This window comes from Serinus canaria, chromosome 3 (assembly GCF_022539315.1).
Source record: "Serinus canaria isolate serCan28SL12 chromosome 3, serCan2020, whole genome shotgun sequence".
In the NCBI taxonomy this organism is placed as follows: Eukaryota; Metazoa; Chordata; class Aves; order Passeriformes; family Fringillidae; genus Serinus; species Serinus canaria.
In genome coordinates this window covers 61,883,280-61,908,392 of record NC_066316.1, presented here as the reverse complement: position 1 = coordinate 61,908,392, position 25,113 = coordinate 61,883,280, and the positions used below count along the sequence as shown (strand labels likewise).

Genomic DNA, 25,113 nt, shown 5'->3' with positions numbered 1-25,113 from the left:
ATGGAAAAAAAATACAAAGATATAATTAGTTAAAAAATTTAATAATATAACCTGGTAACTGTGGGTTTTTTCAAGGAGTGGTAGGACAGAAGAGCAACTAATGTCAGCTCTCTGAAGACTAATCCAGAAAGTATGTTAATGAACATAATAATTTTTCTATATATTTAGTGTGCCTATGCCACATTGCTCTTCATCCTCATAGTAAGGGTACAGACAACCCCCAGTTCAGAAGGTGATCTTGGAATCTTGAACCTCTTGCCAAATAGACTGTGAAGGCTGAGTCTATTATCTGAATGCATGCAACTGTATTGACAAAAAAAAATGAGTATGGGAAAAGCAACAATTAAAAAATTAGAACTAAGGGAACACTGGGTCACTTAAACATAATTGTTACATCAGACCAGTTACAAATGTGCCATGAAGCATTTTATTGCACCTCACATGCTGGTTCTGCCTGTGAGGTTTGTGCAGAAAGCACCATTCCAGCAGGTTTTGTCAGGCAAGTGCACTTTTGTGTCAGTAATTTGCTAACACTGTCACCTTGCAGAATGAAGCAGCATTAATCTTAGGAGTAGCACAGTAGCATTCCCCAAATGATCACAGAAGTTGAAGCACCTGCATCTGGTCTCTGCCTGCTGCTAGTGCTAAACCCTTGTCTCAAAAAGGTGATCTGCTTTTTATTATATTTGGTCAGAGAGAGGGAATTTGTCAGCTGCAGGGTGACTCCAGCACAAGGCTTCTGGCTCCAACAGAACGAAACCTCCTAAGTGAATGAAACATAACTGTAAATCCTTAAAAAGTCAGACCTCTTGTGTCCTTACAAATGCACTTATGTTCCTTGTTTTATAATATATGTTGACACTTGTGGGAGCCTAAAGAGTGGTACTTATACTTAACAAGAGGAAATGTCATTTGCTCCAGTAGAGTTCATGCATATTCCCATCAGCTGCAAAGGTTATGTTCCCATGCACATCCCAGGCTACAAATAACCCTCATAAACACTTACTTAAAATCTGATTCTTAAAGATCTCCAATCAATCCTCAAGAGAGTCCAAGACCCATAGAAATGGATTTTATAATCCTTTTAGAAGTGAAGAGCAAAACTCCATATCTAAGCATGTTTATTCTTTAAGCAGGGTTGCTGGAATTTCTTCTTTGATAGGTGGAAGGACAATTAGAATGGAAAGAAACATTGAAAAAAATCTAAATTATCCCACTTTCTAAAGTCTGCAACAGTGAGTTCATGTTTTACTCTTGTTATAAAACTGATGACGTGCCTTGCTGCCATACAGCAAAAGTCTGGACTCCACAAAGGTGTTCAAGATGGAGCTGGGACCAGCAAGGGATAGAGCCATGGAAGGAAGCAAACTGTGCCTAGGTGGGAAACAACTCCCTGGACTGGGCAACACAAGTCTTCCTCACTTTCTATAAATTCTGGAAAAGGTGGCATGTTACCATGATTCCATTAATCCCTTCCTAAGTCTGGGATTTTATAGCAAACATAAAAATCTACAGAACAAACAAACAAAACCAGATTTCTGACTCATTGCAGAACACATCCTGTAAAATACCAAAACAAAAGCATCCAGCTTTATGAGTTTAGAACTCTTCCCTTAGATCTCATTAATTCATCTCTGTAACTTGGAAAAACGATGAAAGTTGTCAGAAGATGCATTTCATTTAATTTTTTTCTATCTTTAGTTTTGTTACCAAAATTCATATAATTCTGAGAAATGCATAAGATTTTTTTAGCAGATGAAAATTCAGCAGCAGATGTCTGGCAATATCTATGCATACCAAAACAAGAACCATGAGGTGTATTTCCATCAAAAAAAAAAAAAAAAAAAGAAAGAAAAAATTTAAAAAGAAAAAAAATCCATGTCTTTGTAGGGAATTATCTAATAATAGAAGACAGTTTAGAAAAGAAAAATAGAGGAAGTTTTTAGGTTGCTATGGTGGTGTGCAATTGAAAAAACTTTGTGCCACATGGAGGTTACTTTAATAGTTTACATTTTGAGTGGGTTGTTAAATTTGCCTTGTAAATATAGCTAGTAACTGATCCAGAACGAGAAAATATTGTTTATTATTTTCATTTCCTCCATAGCAAGGGTTTTCATACATCCAGTCAGAACTGGGAACAAACACAATTTATTTGGTATTTGGTGCTATAGATGGAGCTGAACTGCTCACTAAGAAGGAGGGGAGGGAATTGCTTCTGGTGCTGATGCTACCACCAGAGGAGGAAGTTTTTATAAGCTCTGAGTATCTATCTCTTTGCAGCATTTGGTGTTGTGGTTTACTTGGAGGAAGATGAATCTGGGGTCAAAAAGCCTGTGGGCTGACAACTGGCCTTCATAGCCACAGGCTGATGATATATTAAGTTGATTAAAAGCAACATGGAGTATAAAACAGTCATGATCCAACAGACTTCTCTTCTTCTGAACTGTAGGTTCTATTGAAGGAACATCCTTCTGCATATAGAAAAGTTTACAAAATCTGTGTATACTTGCAATGATATGTTTTTCAAGTCATTTGACAGCTTAAAATGCAATGTGGTTGTCTGACATGGATCTAAATGTGGTAACTCACAAATATATAAATGACACTAAATTAGGCTGGGGTTTGAGGTTTTGTGGGATTTTCTTAAGAAGGATTTCCTCTGGAAAATATTTTGCCCAAAAATATTGTAATAAATTCTAACTGTATTTTCCCTTTTGGAGTGAAGCTAGTTCCTCCATAATTAGCAGAGAGAACAATTTATTTACTTTTATGCCTGTCTATTCATTAGTGACAATAATCTAGAAATGTTCAATATTAAGTAATTACACATTCACTGAAATTCTTGGAGGTGAGAATTTAAAAACAGGTCAAAACATCCTGTACAAAATGTACTTTTCTAAAAGCATTTCACTTACAGCACCACAAAAAGTGATCAAAATTGCATTAAGAGTTTAATTCCCAACTCAATCAGACTCATGGGAAAAAAGGCTTCTAATTGTCTAAAATGCATTTTGGATCTGCTCCTTTTTCATTTGTATATAATGTTAATATATGGAATGAATAAGTTATTCTCATCTTTGTCTTTTGAAGGGAACATCTAGACTACTGTTAACTAAAGCAAATTGTAATCTTGAATCCTCATTAAGCAAAATAAGGAAGATAGGATTAAGTCTAATGGTCTAAAAGCAAATTTGGAAAAGAATAACTCCCCAGTCCTAATTTGTTAGAATCAAGTCACTTTGCTGTCTGGATTTCTCCACTTACTATGATTTTATTGCACCTACTATATATCCCATGCTATTCATTAATTTTAAAGTTCTTTGAAAATATAAGGAGTCAAATGTTGTTATTAAATCAATGAACAAAAAAATTAAACTGTCTAAACAGAATTGCAAAGAATAATTAGCAATTAAACAGGATGCTATTATCTGTGCAGTGTGATGATGAGAGCAAAACTAAGACAATCAGAACCTATCTGAATATAGAAGAAATAAGCAAGTGAAAATTTATTTAAGTTTGAGTTCATTAAAATGCACCTAAATGACTTTCAAATATTTTAGTCTATTAAATGATCAGATCTCAGACTTTGAAAATAATTTTCCCTTCTATTTACAAATTAATTTTGTTATTCATCTGCAGCTCTACACAATCTAGCAGAATCTCCTTTCTGAAAGTGTCAATGAAATGCAAGCCTCCAGAAATCTCATCACTGTCAACTACAGCTAGTTTAAAAAATAGAGGTAGTACCAGATCTGTAACATATCCTTAATCTGTGTGTTCTTAAACCCAAATATTCCCTTTAGTATGTGTGTTCAGATCTCAGTGGAAGTCACTGGTAATTGTATGTGGCATCTCTGGGCATAACATGATTTTAATTTAGAAATATGTGCTTTGAAATTCTGTAAGTGGCAGGTAGATTGTCAAAGACCATGTCATTGCAATGGTTGTACTGGCAGAGGAATAAAAACCCCAAAGATATGACCTGCACTCTGAAAGAAACCCCAGCAACAGGCTTGGTTATTATTCCATAAAAATGCAAAAATTAATTCTGTTTCAATAAACAATGTGTGTGATTTTCTGCACAGGTGTGGTGACCTATTTAAATCTAAAGGTAGTAGTAAAGCAATTACATATCAATTTGTAGAATCTGAGATTATTCCTGAGAAGTCCTATTGAGAGTAAAACCCATCAAATCGTTCAATCAGCAAGCTGGATTTGGGAGGCTGGTTCAGATCTATTCTTTGTCACAAACCTAACCACCCAAAGCATTTTTGATACAGGTTTTTTATAGTATTTAAATGCCTATCAAAATAGAGTAGACTTTTATATGTCATGGAAATCCTGCACAATTCTCACTTCCTCACAAAGAAAAAATTTCAAAATAATATTATTCTACTGAAACAGGAGACCATGAACATAAGTGCACTATCTTGATTTATTCAGACAAAACAGCACTACCTAACATAGGTGAAGTTTCAGAATCACAGGCTCTTTTCTGCAGTAAATGTGAAACACCAGTATTTATTGTGCTGCCCCAAACACTGGTCATATCAGAGAGCTGCAGTATCAATAAAGAGATGCAAGTACTACATAATGTGCATGTAGAATCAGGCAACAGGAAATTCAAATTAGTCACTTTATACAGGCACCAATCTGCTGACTTCTCATCAAAAATTAGGAAAGTGGAGGAGGCATTCAATCAGCAATGGGTTTTCTTTCTCAGAAGATTTTCCAGATTGCTGTGTCATCATAAAACACATGAAAACAACCAATAAAAATATTTTTCTTCTTCTGAGTACAGTAGGTAATGGAGGCAATACAACAGGAAATCTATAGACCATGTTTTCATATAGGGCAGCTTTAAAAATAGTGAAAAAGGAAAATATTTGGGGAATGATACCAAATGTGATTGATCACCAGCATGAGATTAAAATTAAAATATTATACAAAACAAAATTTGATGTAATTTTTAAAGCATAACATTTTAACTTATCTTAGTCGCCATCATAGGACTAACTAGTTGAAGGCTTGTAAAAAACTGGGGTAATTTCACAGAAACACTTGTGTGATCTGCTGACAGGAGTCCAATTTCACAAGCTATGTAAATTGTCAAAACATTTTCTCTGAGTTGCTCTAATAAAAGTTTTCTTGATCATTTAATTAAACAACCCGCAGAATCTAAGAGAAGATTAAAAGAATGCCTAGATATTAGCACAAATGTGCTAATTTCCCATGAATCCCAGAAAACCAACAAGGAATGTTAGTGGTTTTTAATCAGAAAAGCACCTGATTTAATAAGAAATCTTAGCTAAATAACTGTCATATGAAGTGTCAATTTTGAGCAATTCACTAGTTACTCTAGAGACTAGAGGAAAACACACACAGATGAGTTCCCTCACTCTTTCAGAGTGTTTAACACCGTGCAGACATCAGATGGCACCAGCTTGGCTGCTGAGGACCAGTGAGCACACCAGTGAGGCGAAGAGGCAGGGAGCTCCAACCTGTGGAGCAGATCTCAGCACACTGCCCAAGGGAGATAATCAAAAATAAGTGCAGGGAAAGCCTAAAACTGTAACTGCTTGCTGGCATCCAGGTGAAAAGGTAACCCATCAGACCTGTGAAGAGCTGGGATCTGAGATATATCTGAGGAAGGCATGCAGTCCTTAGTGAGGTAGCACAAGGAAAAGCAAGACCTGGAAGTAGGAATAGACTGCTCAATGGTCAAGCCAGACCTCCAAGAAACTGATTGTCACTGCTGGTTGGTAGAAGCTGGTAACTGGTTACAGCACTGTAGACATGCTTATTTCCTGTACAATGAAAAGAAAGATTCTGGTCAAGGCTGCATCCTTTTATTATTTGACTGCCAGGCTTAATGGTGTCGACCAGCTTTGCTTAATCAGACTTTTCAGATATGATTGTACCACATGGATCTCAGCTGCCCAAATATGTTCCATCATCCAAACATCTGTCAAAGTTTATCAAATCCTTGTGGAGCACTTAATCTCTTTGTTGTTCAAGAGAGGCAGATAAGTTTAAATAATGTAAATAGTTATTCTCTGTTAAACTGACTGATAATGGTAGCATTGGTTTTGACTAAATGACTCATCCAAGAAAGTGGTAACTTCTAATACACTGTGGAAGTGAGGAGGTCTTCATCTAGTCCAGAAACAGTGGGGAAAAGGTGTTTCTGAAACCTATAATTTTCTTGTCTGTTTTCTTACTAGACTTGATATAACTGACTGCATTCAATTGATTTAATTCTATTATATTTTTTAAGGTTTTCAGATGCATGAAGATAAGCATTTTTAATTTTCATCTGTAAAAAAAATCAAAAAACAAAACAAAATAAAACAAAAAAAATCAAAAACAAACAAAAAAACAAACCTCCCAAAAACCCCTGCCTAAACCCAAGAAATGTTAATGCAAGTAGAATTAAAATTCTTTATTAGGCTTCCATCTTGACAGGCAACTCCTGAAAAGCATTGGGACAAATTACAGTTCAGCTTCAAGAAGCACAATGACATCTAGAAAACTAATGCTACACAAATGAATGATCAAACATTCTGGCTGAAAGCATAAAGTCACAGCAACCCATGCCAGCTCAGTCCTCTTGCACTGCATCATTCTGTCTCTAATGTGCACACTCTGTAAAATACAAAAGGATGGACAGAAAGAAAATAATTCATTTTGTCCCATTTATTAGTCACCTCCTGGTTTTCTGGATACTGATATATAATAAGGGAAGTTACAACTGCTATTGTGAGATACATTATCTCAGGTTAATTTCACATGTTTCATACAATTGTGCCCAAAGAAAGAAGTGTTAAATGCAATTCTGAACTGAATATTGCTGTCCCATTAAAGCTTAGGGGTTTAGTTGACAAATTATGCTAGGTCAAGACTCTGCAAACTAAACCTTTTAGCATGTCTGTGTTCAAGTCAAATTTATTATTATCTAAAGAAAAATAGCTGAAAGGCTTGGAGGGTTTTCTAGCAAGTAAAAGCAAATGAACACGGCATCTAAAGCCAGAAAGATCTAGTTGAAATCCCATAAAAGAACACTAGAAATAATCTGTCAGAAGGATCAAAACATGTTTAAAAATAACAATGACAATAGCAATGCATTTTAAGATCTTGATATACCACAGAAGACAAGTTTGGAATCCATATCTGTAAACAAAATGGAAAAATATAGTTGACCTGTGTGAAATTGCACAGGACTGCAAAGGACTTTTCTGCAACATTATCTGTAGTGTCACTTTATTCCCTGTAGTTGACAATCAACCCAGAAAGTCTAGGATGTGTTTGCAGAAGTTTATATGGTAAACACATAAGGCTATTCACAACCTTTGTCCGTTGCAAAAATACTTGGGAAGTTGAAGTGTTCCATACATAAAAACCCTGAAATCAGTTTCTTACACACCTGTAATTCTTGCTTTGTTGTACATAGCATTATGATGACAACTTAGTGTTCCCCTCTTTCTTTCTTTTTTTCTTTTCCCTCTTTGTTGACTGGTTAATGAGGCTATTTTATGCTATTCCAAATCTGCTACTTCTGCCTCAGTGGATGGCTATCAAAAAGAAGGACAATGAAAGAGAAATGACAAAACATGAGGCCTTTTGTTTGTTCCCTGCCAAGCATATTGGCTCAAATACATGAAGTTGTTTCAGATGCCCTTTCTGCCAGGAAAAGAGTAATATTACACTACATGCCAGAGTAAAGGAAGTAGAAAGTTAGGTATGACCTAAAAATAGCATTCCAATTGCAAGTAACATGTGAGATGGCATTTTATGTAATTTGATGTAGTCAGAACCATGACAGCTTGCTTTTTTTTTAGGTTAAATCTAGATAGCCATATCATATATTCACAGCAATATGGATCTTACTGTGCAAAGCCCATCTAGGGTGTCTAAGCAAGTGGCTGAATTATTCTGTGCATCTTCTTAATGAATATTGCTAAGTAAAATTAGTTAAATTAAAGCTAACCAAGAGATGTACATCTAAGCTGCAAATGCATGCTGAATTTCAATGTCACAAGACAAATTTTTCCTCCTTGGGTAGTTTAGTTAATATGAGCCAACATGCTGGAATAACTCACATGTCAGTTTGCAACATAATTATCATAATGACTAGAAGATAGATGGAATTTCAGTAGCTATTATAAAACTAAATATTCATTAGAGCAACTGCAGTATGGTTATCTATGAAAATTCAGGGTGGGATCAGTTAAAATAGAATTAGAATTTTCTTGGGTTTAATATACAATTTCCTGATTACAGAGGGATCTATAAGTTGTACTGTAGCTTTCTGACAAAATATTGCATGCTCAATATGGTTCTAACGGTGTTGGAAGGAGGGTTGAAAGGTAAAGATTCTGCACTGAATTTAGATGTGATAAAGGAGACTGACTTTATACACCACTGTTGGGTTGTATTTTTGCATAGAGGTGGCTGTTCTTCTATTCTTTTTTTCCAGTGTGCATATTGCATATGCAAGATACTTACCCATATGATCTGTAACTTTCCTCTTCTTTGAGTTGTGACAGCTCAGTTGTTTAGAACACAGTGTTAATAATGCCAAGGTCGATCCCTATGGGGCCCATTCCCCTAAGAGCTGGACTCAATGATCCTTGTGGGTCCCCTCCTCCTCAGAACACTCTGTGGTTGCAAAGTTCACAAGTGTCAGATTGCAATTTTACCAGACCTGTAGTTTCCAGGCACACATATTCTCCTATACTCAAATGTTACTAAAGTGAATGAAGCAAAATCAGAAATCCCGTTTTTAAGAGATTTCACATTAAATTGTAGCTTTCTTTTTAGTGATCCAATAGTGATGATTTGAACAGCACATTAACATCAGGGAGTTTGCTAATTAGTATATTTAGTAAGCTTTACACTTTTCCGGCATCCTAAACTAAGGAAACAGGTTCATTATCTTGATAAATTAATTAAAAAAGGTTTCTAAATCTGAGATCAGCTAAATAAAGATAGCATTGACTGTAGTTTGCCAACAATAATACAATAAGGAACACTTTTCTCAGATTCCATACTGATCATATTTTTTCTATCCATTTTTCAAAAAACCTTCATATAATGAATAAAAATGTTTCAGATATGCTCTTAATGAAGAAAATATTGTTAAGTTTTTACTAAAGGCAAATTAATATACATTGCTCTGTATTAATCAGAGGAATAATACACTACTAGAAAGTAACAGCTGAATTTAACTGGAAAATACAAAGTATGATTGTTCAATTAATCATTCAGTGGCAATATCAGAAACTCCATTACACAGAATTATGTACAGAGATCCCATGAAAGTGTTCATCACTATTGAGCAAACACTGCCACTAAAGACTGATTTAGGGAGTTGCATTATTGAACAGAACATGACACTTGCACACAGAACAGGAATCATAAACTTTAATCTGCTTGTTGTTCAGCAGGACATATTGCACGTGAGTCTAATGATTAATATCTAATTTGTACTGAGAAATAGGTGATATTTCAAAAGCATATTAACTCTGTGCAGGGATCAAGAACCACTGGATCTAATGCAATCAGTTGTATATTACATGAATATAGGCTGGCAATTACAGCTGGTAGTGAAGGAAGTTGAAACTGGACTTATTAAAAATAAAGGCAACTGGTATGACAGAAGATAAGAAGAGAAATGATACTGAGTAGGAAATCAGGACTTAAAAGTTATGGATATTTTCATCTCAAATTTGAAAATAGGAAAATAACTTTCAGATTCGTACAAGGAAAGCTGAACTTCTACACATGGTTACCTGTCTCACTTAGCACAGACTAAATACAGGTTAGCTCACCTTTGAAAAATCTAGACTGTATCAAGGACCATTTCATTTGCAGGCAGATTTTAATTTAAAGATCCAAAATCAAGTGATATCATGTTTTAATATTCTGAATAATGCATGAACCAAATATTCTCCATAATACTGCGAGCTACTGCTGATCCCAGCATTTTTCATTTGTGTTGCTTTTTTTCTGTATCTGAGACTTTAAATAACTGATAATTTGTGACTTTGCTTTCTTTGTGGCAATTTAACATTTGTGTTCGAGATAATGCTGTCAAAAAAGAAAACACAACAAAAATCAGGTGCATTAAATTTCCATATTGTCTCCTTTTATTCAGTTTGTAGTTTCAGTTTGTAGTTTCAGTTTGCAAACCAATTTCTCTTTAAAGAACTAGGTAAAAGTTAGCTGCCTGTATTTTTTTTTTTTTTGGCTCCTTTATCAACTCTGTGATGCCAAACAAAAATTCCATAGAAAGTTTTGATATTATGCACAGAGTATCTCTTATTTCCAGTTTTAGGGTGGGATATAAAATATCATCCAGAGAGCTTGGTGCTCCAATGGGGAAGTTTTGAAGTTTGGATATTGCATCCAAAGCAGTACATTCATGGCAAAATGATGGCAGAATCCTGGGGACTGCCTACAGCACTGTCACAGTTCCTGGAGCTCACAGACACCCATAAATCAACTATTTAGTTGATTAATTCAGGAATCAATTTTCTAGTACTGCAGACCCCCAGGAACTTTTTCTCAGAGTCCTCAAATTTCTTATGCTGCATGAGTTCGTAGCTGTTTCAGGTCAAGTTCCCAAAAACCTTCAGGAGTTTTGGAATCATAGGTAAGTGTTAAAGTGAAAAATCTTCTTAATTTTCAAATAGAACGTCAGTATTCTTCCAAAGGAAATGCCACATTATATATTTAACTAAACCAATGTTTTTTATTATTCATAAGGGAATTTCCAACTGATCAAATATTTGCTTTAATACCACTTATTTCTAGTTGAAGTGCTATTTTAGCACATCTACTGCAGAAAATAAGCATCTGGCTCACAGGTCTTATATATGTATATACACACATATAATTATTTATTTTTAATCTGATTTCTTTTTATTCTAGAATAGCCATACTTCTGGTTTTATTTCTTGAGTATATTGAGTTGAAATGAATGCAGATATGTACCTTTGGATTAGTAACTTGAGCTGCTTTAAAGCCAAAGGACTGTAAGGCATGATTCACCTCATGCTGAAGAAAACCTCCACACCTTTTGAGATTACTCATACCCTCACAAAGCTTTTTCTGCTCCATTGCTCCATAGGCAACTAGCTCAGAAGTAGACAGCCAAGGCTAGGGAAATGCATTCCAGCTTTTACAGGTCATGAGTGCCACTGCATATTGTGCATATTGTGTTATATCCTATCAAAAGCTGGGAACCTAAGAAAGAATTAATTTTTATAGTCATTCCCTTAAAATTACTTCTATAAACAAGGTTTCTTTTCTTGCATTAAAACTGCTCATATCTCTTAGAAAGCTCCAGGGAAAAGTCTTATATTTAAATTCAGTTATGTTTACGCGTTACATGTTGGGTACTTCCAATTATTATATTAAATATATCAAATCTCAGTGGGATGACTGGTGATAAGTGTTACATATTTATAAATATTATGTATTCCCAGAACCGTGTTTTGGGTTATTAGAATCATAGATTCACGCTGATGAATGGCTCAGTAGGTCAATTAGTACATGTCATCAGCCTAAATATGCATGAATACATGATAGAACTCAGTCTATTTTGTTCTTAAAAGCCAGTAACAATAGATCACACAGACTCCCAAGTCAGGTCTCTACCTCTCCCTTGGCTTCAGAAACTTTCTCCCCCAAGGTCTAATTTGTATTTTCTTTGCAATGTCTTTGCCAGGCAGTGGAGTTCCTGGGCCAGTGACAAAGTACCCCCAATACAGGCAGGGAAAGAGGCTACTCACTTCATTCCAACAGCCAGTCCTGCTTCCAGGCTTCTGAGCCAGGAAACCCCAGTTTTTCTTACCTTTCTTCACAGGTTTTGTTTTCAGACAACTGCTCATTCTAGTCCACAGTTTTTCTTGAAGTCCTTTGGGTTGAAACCCTACCAATACTAGAGAGAGTTTGTGCTGTGATAGCTTTCCTCTTCCTTGTAAGAGAGTGACATCCAGAATTTTGCTACCCATACCGTGCTTGTATGTTTAGTTGTTTCAACACAAATGTACTTTTCAACTTGTCCTTACTGAATAGCACTTTACAGGAAAAATCTGAGGTTTCTCAAGATGATGAATGCCAGTCCTTTCCTCAAATGTTCTTGCAATCTCTCAGTATCATATAGTAGCAAGCCTTTCCTCTTTTCAGTCATTCACATAATAATTAAAATATTGGGCCCAGAACAGATCACAGTATATCATCATTTCATATTTCTTTCCATTATGACTGTAAACTACTGAAATTTCCTTCTGGAAATAGTTTCCCCTTTTTTGCAGACTATCTAATGGGTAAATCAGAATTTTTTTTTTTTTTTGACATTGTTGAATTGTTTGAATTGCTAGTCTCATATGACATTCACTTCAGTGTGCTAAAGAATCACAGTATATTTATCAAAATCAGAAGGAAAATCATACCCAAAATGAAAGAATACCCATATAATCATCAATAAGGAAAGATATATTAATGGGTCCAAATATATATAAAGCATAATAATGCCTTGGGAAGTGTTTATCTGAATGTCTAGTCTCAGTTTAACAAATTTAATCTCACATCCTATGAAAGTTTCATTAATTTAATGGAATTATTTCCAGTATTTAAAAAAAAAATTAAAAAAATCCGAAGTTATCTTGGATTAAGCTGTTAGTCTCTGCAGGTTAAATGACCAAAAAATACATGAGAGCCTAATGATGAAGTTTTACAGGATGCTGTGTGTTCAGCCCAGGCAATAAAAATTTGTATGTAATTAATACTCTATTGTAGTGCTGAGGCACACTAAGGCAGAACCAAGGATTTTGTCATTTCCTAAGCTTTGAGGACTTAAGCATGTAATTTTTATTTTCATTCTTTACCCTGCCATTCATTTTTGATATTAGGTTCTTTCTTGGATATAAGAGATGTATGCCTTTAATGTAATAATACTCCATAGATTCACCTCTCAGATTAAATTAAAGTATGTATTTTAGATTGGTGCATTCTCTGGGCAAATTCAACTCCCAGTGAAGACAGAATTGCACTAACACACATGGTAGAAAACTGCTGTGATCCTGGGAATTCAGAGAAGCATTAGTACTTCTAATGCTTTTCTTCAGCAAAGAAAAACCAGTGATGTTGATGTAAAAATTACGTGACTTTGTGTAGAGAAAAGACACCTCTCACAACTATTTTATGAGAGTTTTACTCCAAAGAAAATGACAAAGCACATGTGGTGCATTACTGACATTTCACAGTGAAGTGATTCTGTAGATTCTGAAAAAATGAATTATTTATTGAATTTTATATATTTTTCCAGTGGGCAGATATACAGTTCCTTGAAAATATTTTTTACCCAGGCTAAATTTAATAAATCAGACATGATATGTTTATTCCTTGACTAAAAAAATGAACCTTGTTTCTTTGAATTCACAGTATTTTTCAATATTCCTAAGCACCAGGAAACCAAAGAGCTCTTTGTATCACTCTTCTCCCTGTGACTGTTCTATTGTTGTACCAACTTTCTAATTCCAAGTAATAAAAGCATTGATCTTCTAACATCTTGGCAGTGGAGTTCATCTAATTCTGCATTAGCACTAAACACAAACAAAAAATTTAGTATAAGCAGCCCCAAGAGATGCTTCAACCAGATTCCTCCATTTCCCTGGGCTAAATCAGCTCCTCAAAACTCAATTTAAGAAACTGACACAGACACTAGAGTTAGAGTGGTAAATCTACTCCCCATCAGTTTCTTAAATAAAGTTTTCAATCACTGATTTGGTCTGCAGAGATAGAGCTCTGTTCTAGGTACTCCTCTCAATCTATGCTCATTAAAGGTCATCGCTCCCAGTGTTTCATCTTAATCCTGGCTGGAAGTTGGAGGGTCTTTGAGTACAGAGCTGGATATTGAAGAGATTTTCTGAAGTAAATTTTAGCTAGCCAGTAGGAAAAGCTTGCAAGTAAAATATGAACACTGAAGAACTGTGATATGATTCAAAAGGAATGGAGGCAAGAGGGAGAAAATATCTTGAAATAAACTTCCTGAATTTTTGCACACTCACATTTCTTTTCATTCTCAAATACGGTGCTTTCACTACTACCATGGTCCCCAGCATGTTCCAGTAAGATTTTTAGAGACACCCCATAGATATTCATGCTGCAGGAAAACAATCCATTCTATAACCAGGGGGGTTGGGAATTCTTGTTGATTTGGTTGGTTGATTCATTGATTGTCTGAGTTTTATTTGATTTTCAAAGAACTGCAACAACCCTTCTAAAGCCTTCAAGGAAAGACACATTGAATCACAAAATTATTTTTGTTGGAAGGTCACCTTGTGTAACCCTCTCCTCAAAGGAAGGCCAACTAAATGACATTGTTCAGGTGCTGTTTTGGTCATATTTTGGATATTGAAAAGGACAAAGCTTTTACCTCATTTCTGGGAACTCGTTCTAGTCTTCAGAAATTCTCATGGTTTAAAAAAATATTTAAAAATAATAAGAATTTTCTGTGTTTAAGCTCATGTTTGTTTTCTCCTGTCCTTCTGCTGTGCACCTATGAGAGGAGGCTGCCTCTGCCTCCCCTAAGCTCTCACTTTCGGTGATTATGGGCAGGTGTAGCATCCTCACAAGCCTTCAGCTGTTCATCCTGAACTGGCCTCACTCCATCCCCCTCTCCTACAATGTCCTGTGCTCTAGCCCATAACCAGCTTGGAAGCCTTTGCTGGATTGGTTCCACTCTGCTCTCAGACTGGGAAGCCCAGAACTGGACCAGCCCTCTCACCAGTGCTGAGCAGAGATGAAGAATCACATTCCTCAGCCTGCTGGTGACACTCCCCCAACACTGCCCAGAAGTCTTTTCCCACCAGCACTCCCAGGTTTCTTTCTGCACAGCTGCTCCCCTGCCAGTCAGTGTTGAGCCACAGAGAAAGCTCCAATCTCTCTGAAAAGGGAGCAAACTGCTGATGGTCCTGTCTGAGAGCAGAGCCAGGGACCCCTCACAGTCATTCAAACACTCTTGGGCAGTCAATGTTGTATTAACTGAAAGCCAATCTTCCCTTTTCCACAGCCCTGGGAGATGGAGCAGAGCATCCAAACATTAGCAAATCCTCCAAACATAACTTCAGTACCAGTGCAGCTGACAGCTGACATGAACAGTCAGTGAACTGTCATTAAAACATAGCTGATCTAGGAATTAATATTTAAGGATGCCTGCCAGGTACTAGATCTTACTCTTCAATTAACAGGGTTTGCTGTGTTGTCTTTTCTAAAATATCTCTTATACCTTTGTTTAACACGTGAAGAAAAAAGCAGTTTGATTAGATTTTAATCAGTCCATATAATTTCTCTTTATATAAATTTTAATTTATCTCTTTAAAATAGAATAAAGTTTCTGCAAGACTGCCCTGGAAAATACAAGACCAAACAAATTTGCTTTGTCATTAAGTAACATATCTTCTACACTCTATCTTCTATATCTCCTACAAAAGTATGAGATGAAAATATTTGAATCTAAGAGAGAAGACTCTTAAATAATGGGAAACAAAAGCAGATGTAAAGAGTTTTAGAAAGAAAGAGTGTGATATCTGGAAAATTACTTTTTACCACCTAATAACACCATCAGTTCAAAACTGTAAGCCCACACACTTAATCTGCATATTTTTCCTAGATCTTATATATACTATATATATAGTTATATATGGTGTGCAAACTGATGCTAAGTATAAGATCAGAAAATTAATGGATCTTTTTGTTGAGGTGACTTTGCCTTCTTCATTTAGGTGTTCTTGCATTATATGTAAGAACACAAATATTCTTATACAAGCAGGTAGTCCTCTTAGGCTTTAGCAGCATTACATGCCACAACAGGCAAAAGAGAGACATGCCATCCATCTGTGGATTAGTACTTAGCTGGTTTAAATTGCTGCAGTTTCTTTTGCAGTACATGAGATGCTTTCCTGCATACTAGCAAAAATGTCTAGCATGGTATCATAAGATTATTCCTCAGGGGGTGCTTTTAAAAATGTAATAAAACCCATACATTTAGCCAGAGTTATACACTGAGTCTTTTTATTTTTAAAGGGCTTTGAATTGTCCTTAGGAGGCTGTGGTTTACTGCAGTGGTAGAATTGTCATGTCATAGCAGCAGCTCACAAGAGGAAAGGACACCCACTGGAAAAGTTTTGCTTATGTCATCTTGTTGAGATTATAGTTTGTTTATTAATGCAGATGATTAAGTTTCTTCTCATCTGTTTCCATGAGATTTTTAATGTCAGAATAGAAGTTTATGAATAGCTTATTTTTAATTTCTGATTCAAGGATTTGAACCATGGCCCCTCCATCGGATATGTGGGACTGCTAATATTTTCCAGTTTGCAAATGCAGACTAAGCACCTCAGGTATAGAAAACTGTAACATTTTACAATGAAAATGTTGAAACACATTTTCCACAGTGTAGTTAGTTTTCTTGTCCTTTTCATTTTGAAAGCAAAAACTAGCTAAAAATGGATTTCATCCATAGCAGTCTCATTATTCAAATTTTTTTTCCAACACACAGATTAATAACAAAACAAAACAACACCAAAAAAAAAAAAAAAAAAAAACCCACACAAAAAATTCCTGAAAAATAGTTATCAGCTTTAGGACAGAATCAACTGTGTACTTTGTTTCTTAAAATTAGTTAAAATAATTTTCAAACACAGGAAGCAGCCAATGTACAAAACATCCATAATTCTCTCTGTGTTCAAGATAATTTAGATCTTCTTATTTCTGTCCTTAAATGACAGTATTTGATAGTCAAATTATTTTTAATAAAACTAATCTGTGGTCCATGGTGAGTGACATGATATCACACCACAAAGAGAGAGAGCAATTTCACCTACTGCTAAATTAATTAGTTCATGTAAATTGAAAAGAGGTTGATTTATCAAATCTGATATAGCCTTAGGTATTCTAATAATAACCATCATCACCTACAAGGACATGAATAAACACTTTATGAACTGAAGTTTATCAGAGTCGTGTAACATGTTCCCGTGACAGATATCATTTCATTTAAAAAAACAAATAAGATCTTTCAGACTGGAGCTGAAGGTGGCTTTTAAAGTCTGTAGGGTAGGTATAGGGTTAGGCAAAAGTTTAGCTCAGGCAAAAGGAGCCCCTTGCCATCCATTGAAAGCATTGAAAACTGTGACACAGGTTTTCCTATGTCATGCGATGGATTGCAGCTGTGCAATTCCTTCAAACTGGTGAAAGTCATACTGAGCAGTAAAATGTGCTAAACTAATGGTCAGAAACCTTAGATATTCAGCAGTATTGCAATAGAGACTGTTCCAGGCAGGCTTGGTGCACTTCATGCTGGGCATGTACCAGTGTTTCTGCAGAGATCTGACTTTTGTGTTACTGGCCCAAATTTGCAAGGTACATGAACGTTGCACAGCTTCAGATCTGAATCTAATGCTGTGGGTGATGACATCTGTCACCATGGTCAGTAGTGGAATAAGTTACAGTGAAAGAGCCTGAAGTAGCTGGTGCTGTACAGTTATTCCACATCATTTCTTGAACAATGCCCAAGGGCAATGTGGAGAGAGCCCACACTTCTCCTTCTGTGCTTCCTGATAACCACTCTGTGCTGCTCAGCATCTAGGTTTCAAAAAAAGCTTTTCAGAGTCCTTCAGGAATATTTACCACTCTGTTACAACTGGGTCCTTTCTACTGACTTCAGAAGAATTAAAACCATTTAAATCTGGATATTTTAATTTGCACTGAGAATGCAAATGGGTTGTGAGAACAAGCTATGCTTTTTAAATTGATGCTTTAGCTCCTTGCAACCCCCCCACAGAAGTAAATCCTTTAGAAAATATTTGCTTTGGAATAGATATGAATCAAACTGAGAAAGATTACTCCATATTCATTTTTAGTCATTTTCTGACTTATCTAGGCTTCATTTTAATCATTTTGAGATGTTAATGCTTATAAAATTACCACTGACTAGAAATGCTCGGGCTTTAGAGCACAATGTACATAACATGTATTTCTCCTCAGCTTTGTATTTCATGAACCCTACCTGTGTTACAATATTCTCAGGTTTCCTAACACTGCTTTTGGTATAGCAATAGCATTTTTGGGATAGCAACACCATTTTTGTGGTTTTAGAGTTCTGTCCAAAGTCATCTTACTGTTTTCTGAACACACTACAGGCACCAGAAAATTATTTACATTTTAAAAGATAATAAAAAAAAAAGGAAACAGAAAACAAAAATTTATCACTGTACACATGCATTTTGTTTTACAGAACCTAACACTAAACAGTAACCAGCAGCAGAGGACACTGAACAAACTGCATCAGCTTGAGTGTCTTTGTGCATACATTCTATAAATTTTCTGGTGTTTACATTCTACATCATACACTTCTGCATCCTTCCTTACTAAATGTTGGGCAATTTTAAAATTTTTTCCATGGGCAGAGATGACCAAGCGAAGTATTTTGGAGATGGTTTGGTAACTTGGTAAGCCATTTATCCTAAAAAAGAAAAGAATTTTAAAGATAATTAATTTCATGCTGCAATAATCAAGTCCTAGACCTTTCTGTATTCAGCCTTCAGAATGGTGACTCCAGCTCAGTGAAAGATTTGCATAGTCTTTTGGATACAATCCAAGTATAAGATTGCAATGCTTAAAGACGTTTTATTTTTATATATTTTTTCATATACTTGTAGCTTTGTAGACTGTTAATAGACGTTTATATGGCTTGCAGTAGTTTTTCTGCCCTTTTTTCTCACATTTTAGAGTAATAAGCTAACCCTTTCAAAGACATTCCTGAAATTCTGTTAAGTCTTCTTCTCAAGAAGACAAATTCTAACAAGCACACTCTATTTTGCACTAGAACTTAGAAGACATAACAAGAAATAGGGCAAAAAAGCCCCTGGAACAACTCCAAGGGACAGACTCCGGGGTGGGTTGCTGGGGAAACTATTCTGTTATTGGATGTACCCATTAACCTTATAAAATTTGTAGTAAATCAAATGTATACATGTGCAGAGCCATACTTGTGCTCCTGAAATATTGCATTAAATATCTGCTTTTCACATTATCACTCTTAATATTGTTTGGAAAGTTTTTGTCTTTTATAGGCAACACTTGTCCTTAGAGGGGTTTTATTTAGAATTAAGAGATTATGTATATTTGTGTCTGAAAATTCTAAGCACTATTGATCTGTGTATTTTCCTGGGTAAACCAAGAAAGAGACATACTTCCTTTACTGTTTAAAAACAAAGGGGGAAAAAAACCAGTCCCAAGAGAGTAATGAACTAAACATCTTTAGAAGCATTATGCCTTACTCATAAAAATCTGGTACTAATATATTGTGAAAACAGTGTAATCATTTTCAGCTCCGTACTAATAACCAGGGTTTGGAAACCTCTCAGAACATTCACTTCATTTCTAAAAGCAACCCAGACCCATACTGATCTTAGTTCAATCATAAAATTCTTTACCAGTCTTGTTCATGGGACACAGATGAGATCTGGTAATCCCAAGGACAGAACCATAGAGATCACCTGGAAAACTGTCCACTGTGCACTCACATTATCTGGGCTTGGGTATAAGATGTCTTTGTCAGAGAATGGCAATTTGTCAAAACAATGTTTTATATTTAACTCAATTTCCTTAAACAAATTTTCTCAATTCCAGAATGATATCCTTGATTACTGCACAGTGTGAAATAAATAAGATTCGACAGAGTTAGCTACTACTGTGGGATGTGAGTACCCATAGTTAGCTTTCTATTTCAGTGTGTTTTCTTCTCCAGAAAGTCATTTTCCAAGAAATTACAAAAATTATGCTTCTCAGGCTCTTCAGTAAATATGTATAATAGCTAAATTAAAATTTATATTTGATTGCAACTCGCCCTCATGAAAAATGACATTGGACTACTGTGAAAGGCTAAATTTGCATGTTCTGCACAAGGAAAAAAAACAATGGATCATAGTCTAGATCATTCTAAAAATATTCAGTTTAAATATGAAAAAATATTCATGGAAGAGTTATATTCATGGGGAAGAATAATCATGTTATCCTAGCAATATAAACTGAAGTTTCTACTTCCTTTTTCATTGTATGTACATTAAAGAACTAAATAGATATAAATTTTTTGAAGAATGATGTTAATAAAAAATGTTGATGCCACTGAACTAATTAAATTAATATTCTGGAGCCTCGCAGGTATCTTTTTTTTTTTAATGAGTAGAAACAGAGGAGATTAAAATTTTTAGATTTTTCAATGTACATATTAAACTACTAGAAAAAAATGGAGATCTAAATTAATATAGCATTAATTGTAGCTTTACTAATTTCAGAAGATAATTGACATGTATGATATAACAGAATAATAATTGACAGTGTCAAGCTCTGTATAGCAGTGCCTATGCTTTTTGAGGATTATTTATAGTATTTTATCAATATAATATTCTAGTTTCATTTTAGAGAAGAAAATCAGGACATCTGAGTCATCTCTTTCATGCTGGGAACTTTATAATTAAATCCTTCGGAAGTACATTGGTACACTGGAAATCACTTAAAATACATTTGTAGCATTTTAAACTGAGAAATAGAATACTGAGAAAAGCTATTAGGGGGACAATTTTTGCCATTTTTCATTGGCGAGCTTCAAAAGTATATCAGTCAGGTATATTCCAACTGGTTAAACCTTATCTAATTAATGACACATAGGTACATCAGATTCTGTAACCAATTTTCAATTATACTAGTACAAACTGGCTTTACAAGAGGAAATTAAAGAAGGGAATTCCAGGTTACTGAAAAAAAATCAAATTTAATTGAAAACATCACACCTATACAAAAATTAGGGAGGAAAAACCCAATTCAGATGCAATGAAATAGAAAAAATAACCTTTAAATATCCATTTTCCTTACAGATTTATACAATAATTATTTTCTATATATAAACTTTGAATTTAAAAGCAAACCAAAAAAAAAAAAAAATCCCACACAGCTGACAAGCTCTATTTTGGTTTTTCAGAGAGGAGAGTTTTTTCTTTAGACAGGAAAAAGTCTGCTTGCATGAGAAAATGGTACTGCCTGGTGGGAGTTAGTTTTAGTGGAAAAGTGAGATAACAGGAGAAGAAAAAATGCCTGTAAAGGCCTCAGTGCATCCTAGGCATCCAGAACTACAAATGCTTTCAGACCCTGATCTTTTATCACTGAAACCTCGTGTGATTGTTCACTCTCCAAGCAGCCAGCTCTTGCTAGTTTGAGTTTGATAAATGGAGCAAGTGGTTACACGGTTGTACTCGACAAAAGATGTACAGAAGCTTGGCAGGTTTGCACAGATTTCAGCAATTCCTAATTAGAAAAATAGAAGAAATCATTTCCCATGACACAGCAAGCCACAACCATTGAAATCAGTACAATTCAACTTCCCCGAGTCTGGGAGATCTCCTGGACTTTCAAGGAGAATCACCCTGAACCACTCTTGCCTCTTTTTTCTCATGGCACTGTTTGGAATTAGCTTCTCTGAGGTGCAACCAACAAAAATCATTGAAACAGTAATATATTGTAATTTCTGCAAAGAGACAGTGCACTTAACTAGTATGTGCTAGTGCTAATACAATACACAAAGAGCTGTCTTCCTTTTAAGCACTGCTCTCCTCCTGCTGTGTCTGATTACAAAGAAGCTTTTATTCTTTTTCTGGCAGCTTTTACAAAGCTTTATGTTGCTATGGTCTGTTATCAGCTGTCCTCAGCCAGAAAATGCTGTGTACTGTGCAGTTGACCTCCAAAAAGGTTGCCATCTACTGTATTAAACATAGGCACCAAACCATCAGAGCTCAATTTTTTACCAACTAAGCTGAAATAAAATTACAGATGTAATTTGAAGATGTCTCATATCCTAATCTCAGAAATCTGAGTCTCTGAGACCTCCAAACTTCAAGACTTGTCTAATCTAGCAGTACTTTTCCTGACCACTACAAATATCAAGACATCTTCAGAATGTCAGCAAAGATGTCCTACAAAATGCTTTCCTTTGGGTTTTTTTTCCTTGATGAGTATCAAAATCTACTTTAATGCACTAATTTTCACAAAAAAGCTTTACAAATACCAGCAGAATTTGCAAAAGCAGCACAGTGATTGGCAATAAAGCCCTTACAGATGTATTTCTGTGTCCACAAAGGAAGCAGCTGTTTGTTGAATTTAGGATAATGAAATCTTCCTTGACATACAGACTTTGAACAACAACATATTGGCTTGCCCAATGTGTATCAACAATTCTTGTTAGTTTTCATAGCTTCAAGGCTTATCAGACCGTTTCTCTGCATTTCCCTGAACAAAGTTTGAGCCACAGATGTTGGAAGGGAAACAGACGGCAAATACACCAGAGAGCATAATAAATCCCCAGCTTCCATTGTAGACTTTGTCTGTGTCCACTAAAACTGTATTCAAACAGAGAACAAAGTAAATGGCAAGCAGAGTTTGTCCAAAAATAGCTCTGAATGCTGTCAGTAGAAGAGATGTTAATGATAGATACATCATCCCCTTCTTGGATTCCACACTTCTAAAATGGGATTCAATTCTTTAAGTGTTTTCTCACTGAGAAAAACTTTTTTCATAAGCTGGGTGACCTTTAATACTGAGCAACAGGAATTGCTCTGCTAATACGGTTGCATGAAAGGGGACATGGCTTGAAGGTTATAGGCAAGTTCAAAGCAAACCATAACAACTTATACTGGAGATTTAGCTGTGCAGCAGCTTTGTACTTAACAGGCTCCTTCTATGCTTATTCTGATCCCAGATATTTTGGGGATAGAAGTTTGCAAGGTTTGACTTACATGTTGACTTCTCAAGATTTTATTTCATTGTCATTCTTAATCCATCCAAGTTGGACCTGAGACATGAATGGTGTCTAATCTTACACAACCAGATTTCATGTTTTATTGTTTTGCTTTCTAAGTTGACCTTTTTTCTTAACTGGCTCAGTACATAACAAAAGTAAGAACTGCTTTTCAAAAGCCTTCTCAATTACATTATTCAAAGTTCTTTAAGATTTGCAGCTGTGTCTTGCAGTAGGGTTATTGATAATATTTCATTATTATTGTTATTTTTATTGTTATTGTTATTATTTATTAAGGAATACAACATTCCTATGCTAGGTATCAGATCTATTTTAAGATCAAAAAAAAACCAGAATAGTAATTTACTGATTATTCAAAGAAAGAAATAGAATATAAGTCTGTTAAAAATCTGTAACTTTTTCACTGGTAAGCACTCAAAAATTATTCCTGAACAAAACAAATCCTAATCACAGCATTCAACTTAACTGCCAAAAGATTATTTGAATGCAAAGGAGTAGTGTAAATATGTCAAAAAATCATCTGAGGATAAATTCAGTGATGGAAGAAGGCTAGATTTTGTGAAGTTTCTATTTACACATGTAATCTTAAATATTTGAATGTGTAACTATATTTCCTATGTAACTTGGAAAATATTTACTTGTGCTTTACTTGTGCTTTTAACTAATAAAGTTTTAACTATTGAATCTGTGGTAAGCAAAATTATCTGCCCCTAGAGAAGTTATACTCTACACACAGAGCCCAGTTTTGATCCATTTTCGTTTCATCTGGCAGATGCATAACATACTCAGTTCTTGCAAGCCAGTTTATCCCTTTCTTTTTCAAGGAATACATTTTTCATCCCTAGTCTGCATTTTGTAAAATATATTTAGTCCATCACGATTCTTCTCAAGGTATTGCAAATGCTAAAATATAAATAGACAATGAGTCCTATTCATTTGTGCTGCATCTCTGATAATAGATTAGAGGTTTTGAATTTTCCATGGTAACTAGAATGGCTGAATTTTTCTTTTGACAGCAACATGATGAATTCCAGTTTCAGTCATTTAGGAATAAATCTATTACTTTAAGCAAAGTTACTCCAAAGATGTCTATTCTACAACTTCTTACACCAAGTGAGAAGACCGGTGTTCTACTTGAGGGGTAGCAGCCTTCAGAAAGAAAAATAATCTTCTGGCTTGGGTGAAAGGTAAAAATTCCCATTTCCAATAAAAACATGGCAGACACTTTTCAGTGTCTATGGCTTTAGTAGGGAAGGATCCAGAGAAAGGAGATGGTTCTTGGGGATGAAGACTTCAACCATACATCAATATGTATATTTGGGCACAATTTGCATGGTTTACAGAAATATTTGCTGTAGCTTTGATCAAAACTAACAAATGATTGAAGTTAGTTGTATGATTAAATTCATATGAAGCATTTTAAATTTTCTCCTGCAGCTCACTATTTGCTGGATTGGACTGTTGTGGGAATGAAGGGTAATTATTCATTGCAAACATATTTAAGGTCCTTCCTGACATATGATAGCTGTGGGTGTTTATGCAGGGTAGTGATTGATTTTTTATTTTAAATGTAAAAAAATTCCATACTTTTGGTACAAACTGCAAATCTGAGAAAAAGCATTAAGCTACACTGCAGAGCCAAGTGCAGTCACAGATCGATTGACACATGACATTATCCAAAACCTCACTGGATGGAGTTGCCTCTTCATAAGTTAGTGCAAAAAGGTGAAATAAGTGGGACTGAAAAAACAGATCTTTTGAAGGGAGAGAAATGTGAATACAACTTATCTGCTACAGAATAACATTCTATTATTTTTGGCATGGTAAGCCTAATTAAATAGTTACATTTTAAAATCTTTATGAGAATCTTAATTATTAATGACATCAACAGGCTGGAAAAATGTAGGTTAGGTGTGGAGAGAGTTTGGCTCTGCAAAGACATTACTTAAAAGCAATTTTTTTTTGCATGACTGAGCACATGTGCACATAGACTAGATAGTCACACTTTACAATGAGGTTACAGTTATAATTTATTTATAAAATGTTGGTAAACACTGTAGGCTATTACAGAATCCACAGAGTCCATAGTTTTGTTATAGTTTTGTGTAACACCCTCGAGTAATGTGCAACCACGTATAATTTATGAAAGTAATATCCGTAGTATTGTTTATGATGTGTATTAATAATTTATTAATCCTTTATGAACTATTTATAAATACAATTCTAATGGAAGG

The 25,113-nt window shown here is 35.1% G+C and overlaps 1 protein-coding gene across 1 annotated transcript in view; it reads left to right on the top strand.

Moving 5' to 3' along the window:
* The window catches only part of NKAIN2 (sodium/potassium transporting ATPase interacting 2), a 514,185-nt gene that overhangs the window by 414,527 nt on the left and 74,545 nt on the right, over nucleotides 1–25,113 (top strand). The gene's annotated exons all lie outside the window — the stretch shown is intronic.